The sequence below is a fragment of the Grus americana genome, chromosome Z (genome assembly GCF_028858705.1).
Source record: "Grus americana isolate bGruAme1 chromosome Z, bGruAme1.mat, whole genome shotgun sequence".
Classification (NCBI taxonomy): domain Eukaryota; kingdom Metazoa; phylum Chordata; class Aves; order Gruiformes; family Gruidae; genus Grus; species Grus americana.
In genome coordinates, this window is record NC_072891.1 from 33,642,296 (window position 1) to 33,662,195 (window position 19,900).

At 35.6% G+C, this 19,900-nt stretch overlaps 1 protein-coding gene across 28 annotated transcripts in view; it reads right to left on the reverse strand.

Annotated features, from left to right (window-relative positions):
* Positions 1 to 19,900, reverse strand: part of PTPRD (protein tyrosine phosphatase receptor type D) — a 1,257,748-nt gene that overhangs the window by 561,920 nt on the left and 675,928 nt on the right. For all 28 annotated transcript variants that reach the window (XM_054809724.1, XM_054809742.1, XM_054809753.1 and 25 more), the window contains one exon: positions 13,371 to 13,393. The gene's annotated coding sequence lies outside the window, so the exon portion shown is untranslated. The remainder of the gene's footprint in view (positions 1 to 13,370; positions 13,394 to 19,900) is intronic.

A 19,900-nucleotide genomic window follows, 5' to 3' on the forward strand; every position in this document is an offset into this window, starting at 1 on the left:
TAAAGAGAAAAAGCTAACTACAACTGAGCATTTCACAATAAGTGCAATAAGTGATCTGCCTTTCAAGGAATTTATCAAGTTCCAATATTTTCTTTGTTACATGTAAAAAAAGCATCAGTGATTTTTTTTTTTTTTTTAAATGAGAACTAAATACTGCACTGTATTTTTTTTTCTTTAAAAGGCCTAATTTAGCAAATGGTTTTCTAGGACAGGAAAAAAAAAAAATGGAGATTTGGAGATTTTTGCCTAATTCCAGCTAGCCTGACACTTCCTTGCTTTCCACTGCCATTTTATTTTTAGAATAGCATATTCTCTGAGCATGAAGCACTAAGTCATCACATTTCCTACAATTCTGATAAACTGAATATCAAAGACACCTCATTTACATTTAAAACCATGTATAAAACCCCTCTGCAATAAGAGAAAGGAAAATCTACTACTTCTATGTCTGCAGAACTTTTCTTCATAATTTGTAAGTTTTTTCGTCCAAATGAAAGTTCCAGGAGAGCAGAAAGATTTTGAAGGAGTATTTGCTATTCATTTGTAATTGTGTTGGGTTTGCGTGGCAAGGTTTTGGTAGCGGGGGGGGTACAGGGGTGGCTTCTGTGAGAAGCTGCTAGAAGCAGGGGAGGAGGTTGAAGCCGGGAGTAAAGTTGAGCCCGGGAAGATGGGAGGGGTGGGGGGAGGTGTTTTAAGAGTTGATTTCATTTCTCATTCCTCTACTCTGTTTTGCTTAGTAATAAATCAGATGAATTCCCTCTCTAAGTTTGGTCTGTTTTGCTCGTGACGATAATTAGTGAGTGATCTCTCCCTGTCCTTATCTCGACCTACAAGCATTTCGTTGTACCTTTTCTCCCGTTTAGTGAATGAGGGGAGTGACAGAGCGGCTCTGGTGGGCATCTGGCCTCCAGCCAGGGTCAACCCACCACAGTAATGTAGGAGTGCTTCCTTTAACACGGCAAGTTTCACAGTCCTCTGTTTCAGGGACTGGTACTTTTCTCACTCAATTTAAGCCAGAGCACTCTAAAGCAAACCGTAGTCTCTTGATGTTACTACCATATTAAGGTTAAATGCATTATAAGGGCTGTAGATAATCAGTGGACAGTGAGGTAGATTGATAACTGACTGAATGGCAGGGCTCAGAGGGTTGTGGTAAGTGGTGCAGAGCCTAGTTGGAGGCCTGTAGCTAGTGGTGTGCCCCAGGGGCCAGTACTGGGTCTGGTCTTGTTCAGCATATTCAGTGACCTGAATGAGAGGACAGAGCGTACCTTCAGCAAGTTTGCTGATGACACTAAGCTGATATATCAGAAGGCTGTGCTGCCCTTCAGTGAGACCTGGACAGGCTGGTGAGTTGGGTGGAGAGGAACCAAACAAAGTCCAACAAGGGCAAGTGCAGGATCCTGCGCCTAGGAAAGAACAACCCCAGGCACCAGTACAGGTTAGGGGTTGACCTGCTGGGAAGCAGCGCTGCAGAGAAGGATCTGGGAGTCCTGGTGGACAAGTTGTCCATGAGCCAGCAATGTGCCCTCGTGGCCAAGAAGGCCAATGGTATCCTGGGCTGCATTAAGAAGAGCATGGCCAACAGGTTGAGGGAGGTTCTCCTCCCCCTCTACTCTGCCCTGGGGAGGCCACATCTGGAGTTCTGTGTCCAATTCTGGGCTCCCCAGTTCAAGAAAGACAGGGAACTCCTGGAGAGAGTCCAGCAGAAGGCTACAAGGATGATGAGGGGCCTGGAGCATCTCTCGTATGACGAAAGGCTGAGAGAGCTGCGTCTGTTTAGCCTGGAGAAGAGAAACTGAGAGGGGATCTGAACAATACTTATAAATAAAGGATGGATGTCTAGAGGATGAGGCCAGACTCTCTTCAGTGGTGCCCAGTGACAGGACAAGGGGCAATGGGCACAAACTGGAATACACGAAGTTCCACCTGAGTATGAGAAAAAACTTCTTTACTTTGATATTGACCGAGCACTGGAACAGGCTGCCCAGAGAGGCTGCAGAGTCTCCTTCTCTGGAGGTATTCAAAACCTGCCTGGATGTGATCCTGTGCAACCTGTTGTAGGTGATGCTGCTTTAGCATTGGACTAGATGATCTCCAGAGGTCCCTTCCAACCCCTGCCACTTTGTAATTCTGTGATGCTGTGATTCACCATATAGATATCAGTTCCCACCTTTCTCCTCCCTCATCAAGAGAGGAGTAGAGTTATATTCATAATGCCCTGAATCCTGAAGCTCATGCCTTCACGTTCCCTTCTGGACATCTCTGTTGTGTAGCTGAGTGCCAAGCATTTGACCATTGTGCTTTTCCAACTGGTGTCTGTCACAGAGAATCTCAGTTAAGATAATTTCTTAATCCTTATTGGTTTCTTCAGTAGTGACTGTGTATGTACAGTAAATCTCATTTAAGAGTGGCTTGTGCTTCTTTCTGTAGCTTCTCTGCAGACAACGGCAAAAAGTTTCCAGGATACTTCTTCCACACAACTTTTCTCTCCCTTGAGTAAGCACATATAGGCTACTTCAGAGAGAAGGAATTAAAACCTAGGATAGGATGGCATTTGAAACTCTTTTCTCTGTAAGTTGATTAAAACTCACAAAAGTCAGAAGTGTAGGTGAGAGGAAAGTTTTGGTTATGGTTGGTTACAGTTTTGTTGGAGAAACCTCAGTTAAAGTCATACAGCCTTTAGTTTTCATACTACCTAAAGCTTCTTCTAGAAGCAAATAGCCTAAAAAAAAATCCTTTAACACTGGTCCCAAAACGCAGAACTAACCTCTATTTTTTTTTTTCAAATATGTGACAAAACCCCAGCTGAATTCTTCCATTACATGATTTCAAGTTCCTGTATAGACAATTTCAAAGACTAATTCAGATGATTTCAGAGATCTTATGGCTTTTTAAAGAATATTTTTCTGGTATACAGCACTTTTATTTCTTTTAGGTGACTGTTAATCATGGAAATATTACAGAGCACTGACAGAAGCATGCCTTCTCTCACACAGCCAATGAATGCCTGCTATACCATAGCTGTGCTATAAAGATGGGAATTTGTGCCAGTAGATCACAACAAATATAAGCAAATAAATACAGCCAGAATCAAAATATAGGCAATGGCTTTGCTACATGAACAAAGCCAACTGACAGCAGCAAACATTAACAAACTTTTGTAAATTTGAGTCACTGGAACATTCATCTTTGCTTTTAAGTTTTCAAGATAAAGATAAAATTATTTTTAATTGTGTGTGGTTTACAACTGACACCAGCTATTGTTGATTTATTTTATGTCATCTCAAGCATATCTCTGTTGTGAATCATCTCTTTATTAGCAATACTTGCTCTTAAAAGCTAATCTAAAGTCTCTGCTGATTTCCCATATATGCATAAACCTGCCTAGAATCAATTATGTTGTCAGAAGCACGGAATTGGAAAGCAGCGTATATAGGCAAAAGATCCACCCACAGATGAGTGCAGGAAGAAAAATATACAGATGTGCAAGGGTAAGATATTTATTAACTAAAAAAATATTTGAAAGGAAAAACAATAAGCTCCCCATAGCATTTTCATTTTCGTGTATCACAGTACTTGTAATATGTTGTTAAGAAATCATTGATATTAAAGCTCATGACTACATGCTAACAGTCAATTACTGTATCAGATTTTAATGATAAAAAATATGGTCTACTATTTTAAAGTGCATCTATGATTTTTCATGCATGGTCAATTAGGCTATTTTCCCATGCAATTCAGCTGGAAATTTCAGATGTTACTCGAAATGTTGATGTACTTATTGGGGGCAAATTTATCTATATTTTTCTGGTAAAAGTTATGTGGTAATACAGAACGTTCCCTCAAATTTCATGCTGGCAGTTACCATAAAAGATGTAATATAAGCACCCACGCTGCCTATTTTTCTCTAAGAAGAACATTTTTCTTTTTGGCTTAAAGGCTCACTAAAACCAAATGTGATAACAGGCAAGAAGTCACTCTCAAGTCATAGTGGTCTTCTCTTCTTCAGGGACTGAATATTTATTGATATACTTGAAAGAGTCAGCCTATTATTCTGTTAATATTGCTGGAAATGAGATGAGTGCAGAGATGAGATGGAGTAATAGCAAATAAGAGAGGGATAAAATAATTGGGTTTTTTTAAATGTCTACAAAAGCTTAAGACTTCCAGCTAAACAAAATCCCCATAAACGTTAGAATTCCTGACAGCTGCAAGAACAAGAATCTACAATGGCAGTAGCCAGTACTATACAACACTGAACCATGTAATTTACATCTTAGTGAAATTAAACATAGTATAATGGCTTAGCTTCCAGGCAACAATACTACTAAATTTGCTGTAGCAGATTATGACATCATCTGAAACCCCAGGATACACTTTCAAACCAGCTATTATGCTTGTAATATGTACTGCTTTTCTGGTTAGTTTTTCATTTAATTCATTGCAAGGATTATATTTTTCAATGGCTACACATGCCATCCGGCAGAATGGCTCTAGAATATCTGTGAGCCAAAGTAATGTCACTTAGGGAACAGAAGTGATGTAATTGTAGGGGGAAAGCACACAGAGGTCAGTAAATGACTTGATAACACCCAAACAGTACTTGTTATACTGGTAATAAACCTTCTCCTAAGTTTTCTTAGCCAATATATGTTTTATTTCAAATGTTACACGTTTTGCCAACACATGCTTCTGAAATTTCTATGCTTTTAAATTCCTACTGGTATAAAACTGCTTATTATTTTGTACTGGAATTAGTAGGAAGAAACTAAGACCTTAAGATGTAAGGCAAATAACGAGTTCGTGTGTCCCAAGGATCTGGTTAAGGACCCTAGATGGAAGTGAAAGCATGGGTTTTCCTTCTGGACGGCAGCACCACAGTCCCACCTAGGAGGCTTTCCTGTGATCAAAACATCACCAGTGATTGCCTCAGACGCTCACAGGTCTGGGCTCTGCTTCTCTGCTGAGTAGTTCCACAACATGAGTAATATCAAGTAGGGCGGGGCAAACAGCTGTAAACTATATAGTCTTGCAGTGACAAGAATAATTATTAATATTATGTCCCAGTAAACATCTATATACATACTTAACTGCACTCATCCAAGGAGTCAGTGAACCTACACGGGGAGTAATGTTGAGTATGTATGTAGAAATTTGAGAAAGATTATCTTCTTACTTTAAGGGCAATATTCAGAAATTTCTGAAATCAGCAGCATCTAACTCACTGAATTTGGTAGCATTGTCCCCTGGTTTTCTTGCCATAAACTGCAAAAATTACATGGCAAAGAAAATTTACATGAAGTACTGCAATGTTTCAAAGTTATGCAACTCTCTAGCTCTACAAACAACTGTATGTCATGTGTTTATGTGATCATACATATATAACTTCTAACATTTGTGTGAATCACATAAAATTGTTTACAATTTCCTTTTATTTTTATGTTTAAAAGTTTAAATTAGATATTGAGCTGATTTATTTTTTATACATTTATAAAAAACTACTCGCTGCTAGAATACACCAGTAGACATTAAACCTTAAATGCTGGGACTTTAAAATTAGCAGAGTTTTATGCATATTCTAGTAGAGCAGAATAGCATAAAGGGACTACATTGGGACTTCTGATTCACACCTTATAGAAATAATAAAGTAAATAGTTTAACAAATTTCTATCAGAAAGAGCAGTTAAGGAATTTCCTGAGTTCTTCACATTTTTTGGGAGGAGACAGGAAAATTAATAAGGCAAATATTACTATCTTTGAAGTATTGCATTACAGTAAAAAGTTTTTAATTTGAACAGTTGTCCTCCACGTACCAAAACCCAAGAAGTAAATCAATAATTTCTCTTCTCTATCCCTAATTTTATGTGATAAAAGGAGATACTGGTGCTTTAAATAACAGCAAGTTGCAATCATGTGGTGTGACTCAGCAGAAACAAAACAGCAGTTAGAGGCAAGGCTTTCCTTTTATAAAGTAAAGACTATATTTTCTACATTTAGTCATTTTTGCCTGTTGATTTCAGCAGCACTTACATATGCCAGCTGCCACAATGCTTTTCTGAGACGGTTGGGTTTTTTTGTGAAGTCTATCAGGGCTCCTGGATAGAAAAACTCTGGAAAAATTTCTTCACTGGCAGCTACAATAAAGAGGATTGTGTTTCTTAATTTCTAGTCAAAACTACGTATTTTAGCAAGGCCTGTTCTTTAAAGATTCACAGTTCACTAATAAACTGTCTAGGTTTATGGTTTATAATTTACATCTTGTGTCATAATCTTCACTAAATTATTGAAAATATCAGGTGGGTACTCCACATCTGTTAGACACGTGAATGTTGCTCATATAGCATGGAGATCGAAGAAGGGCATGCATCCCTGTTATCATTCAGAAGAGGTGGAGACTTTCTCTTCTTTTTTAGTGAATGCAAAAGGCGTTTGCCAGTTGTCCTTGACAGATCTCAATGTTGTTACTAAATGGGCGTCAAACTAGAGATCACACATAGATCAGCATTCTGAGGATACATAGATTTTGATTTTGCATTGACTTCAATAGAGTCGATGTCATCTGTTTTGTCTCCTGTTAGTCTTCAACTAACTGTCTGACTTCACTATTTGGGATCCAGTGTTTTTTTCTATACAACAGCTCTCAGTTTGACCTAGGTATAGTGACTGAGGAAAAACTTTCTGGATATGGCTTAAAGATAGGCTACTAGCTTTCCATGTAATTTCTGACTGGCTGAGCTATTCCTCAGTAACAGATTAGTACTGATTTTAATGCCAGGAGTCTACGGACCTGGTCTTTGTTGCCACTGGACAAGTTTATCAAAAGTTACTCCCTTGTCCTTCCATGTCCTCAGAGTTCACCTGCTAAAGTATTCATAGAAATGTGCCCTCTTTTTCATCACTGAATCAAATTTGCCTTTTGCACACATAGTATTGTGAAAATAAAGAAATATTCAAATTCAGCCATAGATTGATGGCAATTTGTAATCAAACTCACTCGTGTCTGTGTGCTCTTTTCAAAGTTTCCCGTGACATAATCAAAATATTTTTCTAAGTAGCGGTAGTAGTTGAGCTATAAACTGATGTTTTCATATCCTTGCATGCCTGCAATTATATGTTAATAATGCATTGGCTTCTAATGAAAGTAATGAGTAAAAGTAAGTTCTCAACTACAGTTACCATTGTTTGATATCTCAGCGTGATGCTTTGGCATGTCTGACTCAGAAAAGTAGTGGAATTAGAGTCCTTTCACTAGAAATAACCAGATGTACTCTAAGAATGCACCTAACACAAGAACAGACTAGAGGTGTTCTGAAGTCTGTCCCCCTTCAAGTGCCTACAGAGCCTTCAGTATCCACTGTCTCCCTTTGCCAAACCAGTCCTATTGGCCTGCACCAGTGGGTTAAAAGGCATAAACTAAATTGGCCTACTGCATTCAGAAAGGTATATTTTGGCTGCTCCATTGAACTGCCTGATCCAAACTCCTTTTTGTGGTTCAAGTAATGCACAGGGCCTGTACGTGTAGTCTCTGACCAAAGGCCAATGCGGTGCATGTTTCCTGCAGCTCCTAAGAGCAGCGAGTCATCTTACAGCTCTTGCAGCTGCCACTGCTATCTAAGTAACTGCAGCTGATGCATCCACTCTTGTTCTATGACTTCTTTCAGCAGCTAAGGTCAGTTTCTGCATAGACAGAAGTGTTTGTAGATAGAAACAGTGCACGACTCAGAAGAGATGAGTCTGTTGCAATCACGACAGGGAAACTTCCCATGAGATTTTTATCTCTCATCTGAGTAAAACCCAAAGTTAAACAGAAGTAACACGGATAAATCCAGGGCTGAATCTGGAATTCACCACAGTTTCATCCTTGTCGTTGGTTCTTCCACGTTTCTGTGATAGTACCAATGTCCTAGTTCATGAAGCATATAATAATACAAATATACAAATAAATAAACAGAAAAACCCACCCACCCCACCCCCAACATAATAATAGAAAAATCCAGATCTGTCCAGAAAGGAGAAAAAATAGTTACATTAGCTCAGTGTATTGTAGGACAGGTAATGCCTTTGTAGCCTGTTGCATAAACACAGAACTAGTTATTGAAAAGTGTGTTTAGTAGTAGAGAAATAAACACATCTACGAGAGACTGATGGGCAGCTGACTCTTCCTGTTACTGTCTGTGAAGTTGCTTTTAAGCAGGCTTGTAAGATAGACATGACAGAGATCCAAAAGCAGACAGGTATGAACAGTGGAACCAATAGCCATAAGCAAAGCCCCAAAGATACGATCCTTTTACCCTAGACTGCTTCCTCTTCTACCTCCCTCGCTGCAAATGATACCACACACCGCTGAGTAATTTTGCTAATTCTCTGATGTTTTTCCTCTTATTCCATTTATTCTTTGATAGCCATTGGTATTGAAACTGATGTTTGCAAAAGCGAGTGAGTTGATTAATAGGTATTTTATACATCTGGTATTTCCTCATAAAAGACTGCTAAACTTATTTCAATTATCATACCACCAACAAGGATGCAATCTGTTCACAATGGCTGTTTACGAATGGCTGCTTTGGGTAATGGCTGTTTTCTTAGCATGGGAAATGAAATATAATATTATTAAACAGAGATATGCAAAATGGTGTGTCAACTTATCCATCTTCCTGATGTTTATAGGCTTAATTTTTTATAATGTTTATTTTATTTTATGGGACCAAACGTTAAAGTATCACTTATTTGAAAGGATCTAATTTCTTTTATTTTTGTTTTAATGTCCTGGAATATTAACATCCACAAATTCATGTGCAATCAGTGCAGAAAACCTGTGGTAGGTACTGTATTAATTCTATTTAGACAAACATGTTATAATGAGAGATATAATGAACCAAGGAGTTTGGTTTTTTAAGGTGAGGTATGAAAGTTTTTACCCACAAGGCTAAAGTTGTCTTGTTTAGTGGTTTTGTTTTAACAAACCGCCTGTAAAATATCTTAAAATAATGCTTGATAATCTCAAAATTGTCATGAAAATTCAGTGTAGGTGGAAAAGCAGGAACTGCTTGTGTAAGACTGTATAGGTGAAGGGTGATGTCACGAACACATGAAAATTGTAAAGATTTTACACATAAAAATAATTAAAAGTGTGTTAGATTAATACCTCAAACTAGTGGCAGAAAGCACTGCAGTACAAATTCAGCCTCTCAGAATTCACTAAAGAACAACTATTTATTTTTTAACATAGGAACAGTTTTCAAACCTACCCATCACACAATATCTTTTTCAGTTTCAGTAAATAGTATTTTAAATTCTAAATGTATCAGAACACTTTTATAAACACTTTATGACTTTTTTCTGTTTCAGATATTCAGATATTTAAGTCTTGAATTTCTATTCAAGCTTAATTTGGGGGGAAATGAGAGAGAAAAAGAATACTTCAAATCATAAATGGGTACTGAAAATATAAAGTCTTACAAAATTTTTAAGAGCTTTAAAAATTGAAGTTTTTAACAGATGATATCTCAGAAGGAAAACAGAGTTTCCAACAGGTATCACATGCCAATACAGACACCAGTACTGCTAAGCAGACTATTTAAGAGGGAATGCTTCCTTTATCTCCTTCCCTCATATCCAGAAGACACAGCTGGAGTTGTTCGGTGTCTACCACCATGTATTTTCACTAGCTTAGTATGTAAACCTTGCCTACTAGTACTGATATCTCCTTAGATCACTTGGCAGATTTCACCTGCGCTGTGAAGCATCTATAGCTCTTTGTGGTAAGTATGGCTGCGGTTCTGCACCTGTTTAGATACGGTCTCCTTTGCCCTCGAATAATTGTTCTTGCATAACGTGGTTCTTGTTAGGCTTCAGCTTCTCAGCAGCAGCTTAATACAGAACAATAGCTGAGGATTTTTCATAAGGGACTATAATTCTGGTTATCTAAGATTAAGTAGTATGAGGTAAACATTTTTTCAAAAGCACTGAAATCACTACCTCTAAAATTAGGCCACTCGAAACATCCCGCATGACTCTGAATTTTGCCTCTGAAAACCTTAGTTTTAATTCCACTCCTGCAAATGGCTTCTTGTAGATGTAATGTGGCAGTTTTTTGAAGCCCCACTGACTTCACTAATGCTTACCTGAACTGCGATGACTTCAGCTACAAAGGCTACCAAAAATTATGTATCTTTTTGTATTGGATATGGCTGAGTCCTTTGACTGTGGTTTTTGATATGCAATTAATTAGATTTTTAGTCTCTACTGCATAGCCAAAGATGCTGGAAGGGCAAAGAAGGGAGGTAAATAGGATCATTTAAAAACAAGCAATGAATTGAATTGATTAAATTTATTGGGTGAAACAATTTAATGAAGAAAAATACTAATTAAATTATTAAAATCTAGATTGCAAGTAGTAATTAAAAAGACAGTTGCTATGCAACCAAAAGGATTTTTGTGATGGAGTGCAAAAATATATTTGTTAAGTATGCTGGTATTTTGCTTTGACCTTTATCAGTCCCACACCTGCCCAGACTGTCTGTAAATGTATTTTTGAGAATCATAACATAAAGATACCTGCAGGATTAAGAAAAAAAAAAAAAAAAAAGGCTATTTGAATCAATCAATGACTTTTTATTATGTTTAAAAGGTTAAGGGTAAGGAATTAATGAGATAAGAATAAATGCATATATGTAATTATGTATATAATTTGTGTGCTGATGTTTCATTAGCTCTAATGGATTAATTTCTATCCCAAACACAGGTCCTGATCCTATAAGACATGGGAGCATTAACTTTCATGATGTACTATATGACCGAACCCTGCCCTGTCCTGAAGGTCTTAAGTAACAATTAAATCCCTTACTTCTATCAGAAACCTAAGCAGCTTTTGTTCATAATAACTAGGGGCAATTTTTACTTAGCCTGGAATACCTAGACTAAGATACAGGTTGGTTTCTGCTAGAGTTTCCATTGTTACATGTGAAGATCTCAGATGTGGTCATCTGATGTTGATATACGGGAGAGAGGACACCAACACGCAGATAAACAGTGACATGCAAAGAATTTTGTTAGGACACATAGGTATTTCTATGAAGAGGCATAAATTGTGCCCAACCTATAGTGCTCCCACAGTATCCCCACAGTCAGAGAATATCAAAATCCCTTGGTCCTCTTTGGACTGTGCTGTGCAAATGGAAGGGAGATCTGGTTTGCTGGACCTAAAGGTCTCTGCCTGGTGGTAAAGTCTTTTCTTTCTTGAAGTTGATTGCTGGCTGTATGACCAGCCTGAACTCCATTTTCTTTAATTCCCATTAGTCTTGCATTTACATCACAAAACATTAATCACTTTCTTTTTTCAGTAGAGTACCCTTTCCACTGATATCATGACAGGAAAAGGAAAGGAAACCTGAACTAGGTCTAACTAACTCACCTCTGACCAATGCTGGATCACCATCACCACCCTGCATACAGAAGCAAAGGGCTTGTTCTCTGGTAAATCCTGCTATCTGCACTGCTGCTTGCTTCCTATTCTTACTTTGAATTTCCAGTAAGAGAGGGAACAACAGTGATTCTTAACCAGAAGGTTTTTTTTTCAGATATGAGGTCCTATAGACATTTAATTTGTCCTTTTCTTCCTATTTCTTATGACTTCATTTATTTCCAGACATGAATTAATTTAATTGATGTTTTCCAGCTAGTTGCTCCTCACACAACGACTCAGTATAGCCTCTTTTCAGCTGCTGGAGCAGAGGAACTATAAGATCTAATGCCAAAGTCTATCAATAAAGTGGGGAACTTCTAAAAGGACCTCTGAGAGGTTCACTTGTCATTGGACACACCACTCTGTAATGAACTCTGAGTGGAAAGTCATGTAAACTTCTATGCATGATTACCCCTGTATGAAAGGAATCTAAGTGGAATGCTATGAAAAATAGGTTTCTTCTTTTTCCTTTCCAGTGACAAACACTGTTACAAGGTTTTAATTATTTAGTTGTACCTTGTAAAGATATCACCTTTGATTTAAAATTACTCTTGTTTGGGACCTTTTGAATGAAATGCAGAATTCATGTTTACTGGATAATATAGAGTTATTTTTCTGGATAACAGACTATGCTGTAGAAAAAATACTGAAGATTCTCTATATATTCAATAATGTTAAGCATACACCTCTATTAAAATAGATACAGAAAGTGTTTTAGGGGATCACTCCCATGCCAGAGGAAATTGTATCTGTCAAGAGAAGCAACAGTATATATTTTGTCTTTCACAAAAGAAATTATGGTAGTGCACAGAGAAATCCCTGGGCTATGAAATAGTAAAATTGTAAAGTACGCATGTCTCATATTCCAACAAGAAAAAAGTAGGAACTAGGGGTTGAGGGTAGAAATAAGACCAAATTAAAATGAATACAAAATTTTTACAGAATATTTAAAACCTAATCCGTAGTTGTCAGGGATGTGAAATTATAGCTTATCTGAATGTCCCTAGTTATCTTCCGTCTAAAATGAAGTTTTTTTCAGTATACTATCTGTCCTAAACATTTATCATGTTACAGAACGTAATATAGATTGTATTTTTTCTACAAAGACATACACACATCCTGAAGACCTCAGGCTCCACAACTGAGGTTAAATATTATGTATATTTACCTTTAATTAAATGAGTTATTGATAAAGATTTACTGTAGTCAAATATAGCAAATTATTAAAAATTTAATTTTGAAAGTATATATTAAAACAGGTGTTCTTTTTCTTTTGGCCAGACAATTTCACTGCAACGACTGATCCTATTGACACTAAAATATGGCATTTAATGGGTGTTTCCAGGTCTGAAAATGATACATAAATAGAAAATGTTGATTTTTATTTGTGTATCCTGATAAACTCAACTTTATTACAAATCTGTGTGTATAAAGCAGGTTCAGAACTATCATTAGCCAGAAACACCTTCTTCCCTCTACTTTGGCTTAAAGAAATTATAGAGTTCTGGAAAGACAAAAGAGTGTGTTCTACTCCCCAGTGATGTTACAACTCCCTAAAATCTTTCTGTTTTCATAGGCCCCAGATCAGACTCAAATATAAATTACAGGAAAACTTCAGCATTAATGGAAAGAAAACCTTGGAATATGGCATTACGCTTCAGAATTACTTGCAACCTTAGAAACATAGTTTATTATTTTACATGAACATTTTATCCAACACACCACTGACAGGAAGAAGCCACAATAGCTATCTATATTGTGGAAAAGAGATTTTGTTCTGACTGTAAACTGCCATAGTGAATAACTGCTAGGTACAAATCATAAGAAGAACCACATTATCAAGCTTTAATACTCTTGACTTTGAGTAAACTAGTAGAATTACTCAGTAATAAAATGAGTTTCTTACCTCAACTTGGTGAATTTCAACTCCTGGTAGAAAAGAGAGAAAGGAAAGGATTTTCAGAGAAGGAAGCAGAGAGGAAGACATTTGACTTTGCTTAGCAAATATTTCACAGAAAACAGGTCAACATCTTACAAGACAACATAAGACAAATTACATCAACTAAAAAGTTCCCCTTTTATAAACAGAAAATAATTTTTTTTTTATGTAGTCTCCAGCAGTAAGAAGTCATTGCAATTTATTAAACATTTTTGATGACACTGTAACACATGAAGTGAGGTATTCCCATAGGTGGGAATGAGAGCTAGGAGAATCTGTTATCCCATTTGCAGATGAACAAAGAAATTAAAAAAATATACATGAAAATTGGAGTTCATACTTCTAAAAAGTCAGTTGCCTGAAGTTTTATGCTTGCCTTTAAAACAACTAAACAATAAAACTAATCAACTTTTTGAGTCAATATGTAGTTCTCTAAGTTTATTTCACAGTCTTTTTGTGAGTCATCCTGATCTCCAGCGCTGACTTGCTATAAGTTCTGGTACTGTTTTGTACCCTACTGTTTCTGTTACAGTCACTGTACATTAGACACTTTCCAAGCACTGTCAAGAGTCTGGAAAAATAGGGTGCAAAGGTAAGGAAAGAGAAATTATAAAATACAATTTTTAAGAACATATGCATAGAGCTGAAATTTATTTACTACAAATCACAAACAATTTCAAGAGATTTCCAAAAGGATTTAAATTTGGTTAGCTCTTGTAAATTTCCTAAGCTGTTAGCATGCAAATCACAATCTTGACTTTTTCCATAAGACACTTATTCTCTCATCTTTAGCCACGGCCTCGGAAGAGGAAGGAGAAGAACTTCTAATGCAATGGAAAGTTCTGGACAAAACAAAAAAAGTGCATGGAAAGTAAGATTTAAACTCTTTTCCCCTTTTTGATGGTCTCAGACACTACCAATACCAGAATATCTATATCCAATTGCATCTTTAAAACATTCTAAATTAGTTTCTCCACCAACCTACATTCCTCTGGGACATTTTAGTTTTCTAAAGATTAGGAGTTGATTTAATTATTTTTGTAATGTTTATTTTCAGATTATAAAACTTCAGCAACTGGAACACTTTTTAAGAGGGATTTAGAATATAAAGAAAATATAAAGAAAAAGGAATTGCCTAATAGATGGCTGCAGCTGTTAAAAGATGACCAGATAAAATCTCTATGCAGAAGAAAAAAATGCGTCTTCTGGACTACAGTTATTTTATTTATTTATTTATTTTTTAAAAAAATTTACCATCAAGCAACAGCTTATACTTGACAACTTCTTCAAATCTGTATTTTAGACTCCAATCTGCAACAGATTGTCATAATCTTATTTTCTGTAAGACAGTGCCCTGCAGAAATAGTCTTCAGAAGGTTCAGTCTTCTGCAGAAAGCCACTTCATATTTACATTTAAATAAATCAGATGAAAATTGTCTTCTTTCCTAACACCTCTGCAGGAGACCAATAAAAAAAAAAAAGAACCCTTCCTTTGTATCCTCTCACTCAATCTGACTAGAGGTACAATAATGTCAGAAACGTTCTCAAAAGCTCAAGAAAAAAGCAACTTTGTGGAATTAGAATTTCATATTTTTGATGAAACCTGAACAATCTTGTCATCTTTAACTTAATCTTACACTTTTATTCAAATTGTTGTTTAGATCTGATATCATGTTTCCCCCTCTAATAATAGCTCTCCAGAGTATTTTACTGGGTCTTTAAGATTTTTATGTATTTCCTTAACTTTTCTAGAAATAAATCTCATATTTTGAAAAACATTTCTTTCTCATGACTCTCAGAAGGTAGGCTGGATGTTTGCATAGCAAGGTAAACAACCAGTGTAAAATCCTGAATAAGACTGCTAATTTCAGAATAACTTTCTTTGCTGTGCTCTACCAGTTCTGTTTCAAATTCTAATTACAAGCTTCATTGTTTTGTGGCTGGTAAGATTTTTTTTGTTGTTACTTCGGACTTTAGAGTATGTCAGTTTATGGGCTTTTTTTCATCTTTTATCCATAGCCAGTGGGAGTCAGTATTGCAAAATTAATTTGATGGAACATAGCAGGAACGTCGTGCAAATTATCATTCAGTGAGGAGTCTGGATCATAACACAACAGAGTTAGAAACAATTTAGGAGAAATTACCACCAAAGAAGGAAAGAGATCATCTTGTTTGATAGCATCCTGAGTCCTGACCTAACTAATCCCTGTGTCACAGAAGAATGACAGGGTTCCAAAAACATTGCTGATAAGGGGGAAAAAATCTAAAAAAACCCCCCCAAACTAAAGTCAATACTACACTCTTTGGTAGGGTGACCTGTAATGAGGAAGTTATTGCTGGGGAGCTCTTGGCAGTGACACTTAACATAGGAAGGCAGGATCATTATCTGTGTATTGTTACACAGCAAGAATTACAGTCACTGAAAAATCAGGTACTACATTCAGAAGTTAACCCTGTTATGTAAACATATCAAGCTATCATGAGTGAGAGAAACTCTTCTCAACAAGTCCATGTTCTTTCCTCCCTCCCTTCTCTCCTCAGTACATATTTTAGTCTTGATAGTCTTGACTTAGCTTAATGCAGACCAGGCTTTACATCTTTTTTTTTTTTTTTTTTTTTCCCTCGAATCCTACTTCATGCTTGCTCAGATTAGCCAGAAAATCACAGAGAGAAAAGTACAGAAATAAGGCTTAATTTCAAGTGAATGCTTGTTTCTTTGAATTTCTTATACATATAGTGGCTATCACTTCTCCAATATTGTGCTGCTATTCACAGAACTTTTGTTCTGGTTCATTAAGTTAGTGAAATAACTTCAGAAGAAAACTTGCCTTTCCAAGCCTTTCTGGGAACAATTTTAATACAATACTTGCTCTGTTATTGGAATATTGACTATCAGAGCTTCATTGCCTATGAGATTGGATTAAGATTCTGGAAATTTTTTTAATTTTTTTTTTAAGCTTGAAATTGTATGGGGCTTTAAGGTTTCTAGATAATGAGGCCTTGGATGATCTCATCTTCCATGCTGCCTGCCTTCAGTTCAATACTTGGATTGCAAAACTAGCAATCTGCTCTGTTTAGTGGAGTTTGGAATTATAGAACAATGTAAATTCTGTGATTAACTAAGGAGATATAAAAACCTTTGGGCTACTGGTTCTGCACTATCATCTTGTACTCATATTTGACCTCAGGTCTATAGTCTCAGTTTGCTTTCCTGATTTTATGCCTTCATAGTATATCTATTCTTGTGACCCTTAGTTATCCTGATTCCAGTGAAGCTTCAATAAGTGGATGTCTTTAGTCATATTCATTCTACACACAAAATAAATTCACTGGGATAATTACTTCATCATTATTTCTCTTCATGTAATGACAATTAGGTTCTACAAGTAACTGCAGTTACCTTTTGTTCCAATTTCTTCTCAGCTGGTGCAACTCTTTCATTCCTAAATATATTTTCCATAATTTTCCTTTCTTTTTCATATTTATTCAGAAATACATTTCAGTGAGCTGAGGATAGATTGCTTTGAAGATTGTAAGATTTTATTCTTTTTTTTTTCTTTTTTGATGAGTTAAACAATCAAGACATTTTTGTCATCGTCTTCATCCATTGAGGCAAATCAATATGATAAGGCAATGAGTTTAAAACCGTGGGTTTTTTTCATCCAGATGGGAGCCATTAAAGAGGTAATGGAATACAAGACATGGAATACCTTGGGAGATTTTAGAATATAGTGCTAGAAAAATGTGTTACACATTCTATGTAGCATGTTATAAACTATGTTATATGTTACATGGTTTTAGTTGGTCTTTCCTGCAATGGGCCCTTTCAATCACAGCTTCATACTTAGGGTAGTACGCCAGCTGAATTGTATTATTTGATTCAAGTGGCTGATAGTCATGCTTGGTCAGCCTATCACATATAAATATAATTTTCTCCACAGAGATCACTATTCTTGGTCACAATACCAGTTTTCTTGTCTAGCCTTACTGAGTTCATGGGACCAGTATAGATATTTTCTGAGCTTGTTCACTGCATCACAGACAGCAGTAATATTTCTTACTACTAGGGATTCTGAAGAAAGTAATGCTTCTTTAGAATAAAATAGCTTTTTAAAACAAAACAAAAACAAAAACCCAAAACAACCAACTTCACCATGAAAAAAAAAAAATTGCTTTACATTTTCTACTTAATTTTTACTCCTGTTTACAAATACACATGTGAACGCCATTAACATAAATAAATGTTTGAAAAAAAGGCAATATTGCTGAGAACTTTAACATAAGGAATGAACAATCACCCTATTGTTAATTAATTTAAAATTAATAATTTGTGGTTGTTTTTTCTTTGTTTGTTTTTGTGTTTTCGATTCAACTGTAAGTATTACTGGAAAAGTTCAATTTGGCTAACATTTGGTTAACTAAAAAGGTTTCATGTGCAGTCTGACGTCTTTATGATAAGGGAGACTTTTAAAATCAGTGACTAAAAAAGTGAACTAGAATCCCAATGTTTTTTGTAGTATCAACCTGCTGTTTTAACATGTAAAATATCAGATATAAATAACTTCTACATTTGGACAATAGCCAGTATATGAATTATAACATCTAGGTCATTGCCTGTTTAAAAGGTTATTATCTTCTAACTAGTACTAAAGCCTTAAACTGAACTTTTAGCTACCAGAGGAGCTATTCTGAGACATTTTTGGATTACCATATGTATGTATATTTCTGCTGCAGAAAAACAAACAAGGAAAAAATCATAAAGGAACACGTCCAGTAGAAAAATATAATGTTTATGTATTAATAAGCCATTTAAAATTGATTTTTTTCTAGATATTTATGTCTCTCTACTAAATTTAGTAAAAGTGTTCATTTTATCTGAGTTTTAATTACACAGTTGTGGTTTTTTAATGCTGAAAATGGTATGAAAATTTAACAAGTTATGTTTCTAGAAACTGTTTTAAATCTCAAGACAAACTTGCAAGAGAGAAAAGATCTGGGTTTAAAAATTCAGTCAGTTCAATTAGTGAAAAAGAGCAAGGAACTCTCAGGAACTGAAATGCCAAAGTGGAATCAGGAATCAGAAAGACACTTGGTTTTCTTACCAAAAAGGAGCTAGTGCTCTAAGCAGACCATGTTTTCTTTCTTGGTGTTTGTAGCAAAGTTAACTTCTATAAAATTCTAACTGACACATTCTACTTTGTTCATGCTATGGCGAAGTAGAAGAGAATAGAAAAGAAAAAAGCTATGACAAACATTCATTCACTGTGTCTTTCTAAAATTCACACCTTTACCTCTCTACAGAGGATAACTGTGATCACCTGTATTAAAAAGATGCTAAAGCTATATAAAAGACAGGTATGCACTGAAAAGTGTTATTAAGACAATCAGAAGAGCTCACAGCCTGCCTAAAAATGAAGATATTACCCTGCTCATTTAATCTAGAAAAGGAAAGCTACAAGGAAATACCACAGCTCCGTATAGATTCATCTGGAGGGTAAGCAGGGAGATAGAGAAATCATTGAAGGTCATGAACTTTAATGAAAGCTTGGATATAAATGAGCCAGTAATAAATTTCTTCTGGCAAGTGTGACCTTCTGAGCATGGAAAATCTAGAATAGCCAGAACAGATATCTGGAATTTAGATGAGGAAAAACAGAAAATATAGGCTGTTTTAAAATTGCAATCCCATCATGGAGTTAACCTACCCATTTATTTTCCTGTGTAAATATATAAATAGCTAACTATACATTGTATTCAAATTAAAGTTAATATAATTGAAAGTAAATAACCTAAAATAAAGTTAAAGTAAACTTTAGAAGACATTTACTGCTTATGTTATTCACTGTCTTCAGCACCAAATGAACCCATAATACAGCACAGAGAGATGATATCTGAATTTTTTTTTTTTTTTAAACAGGAATCTTTCCAGACACTTGGATATTGCTTGCATCAAATCTTTGCAAAAGAGAGTACAAAGTTTTATTTTAAGAAAAAATTATTTAAAAAAAAATTAAAACTGCTTGTCATAACTCCAGATGCGTTTAATATGATTTTTTTTTATATATAATACAGAATTATAGCTGTTACACATACTGCCATAAAGAAGATATGATGTTGTCAGTTACATTTGTAAAAGTTAGTTATCCAAAATCAGGCCAACACACATTTATGAAGAAAAGCCTTAGAAAAGGCCTTAAAAAAGCTTTCAATAGGAAAATAGAGAGGAGGTACAGAGGAAAAGATTATAGTTTGATACTTCTTAAACAAAGAGTAAAATTATGATGTTATATGACATGATTTAAGACTCTATCTCAAAAAAAAAAAAAATCCTGTTTATCAGTTGGAATTAGTATTCTAATGATCAGATTTCCTACTTTTATATTTTGTTTACATTTACTTAGGATTTAAATAAATAATACTAAATGATTAAGTTAGCCTGAATTGGTTGTTACTGAAAGCTATTGCTCCTCCTATTAAAATTTCCTCTGCATTCACCC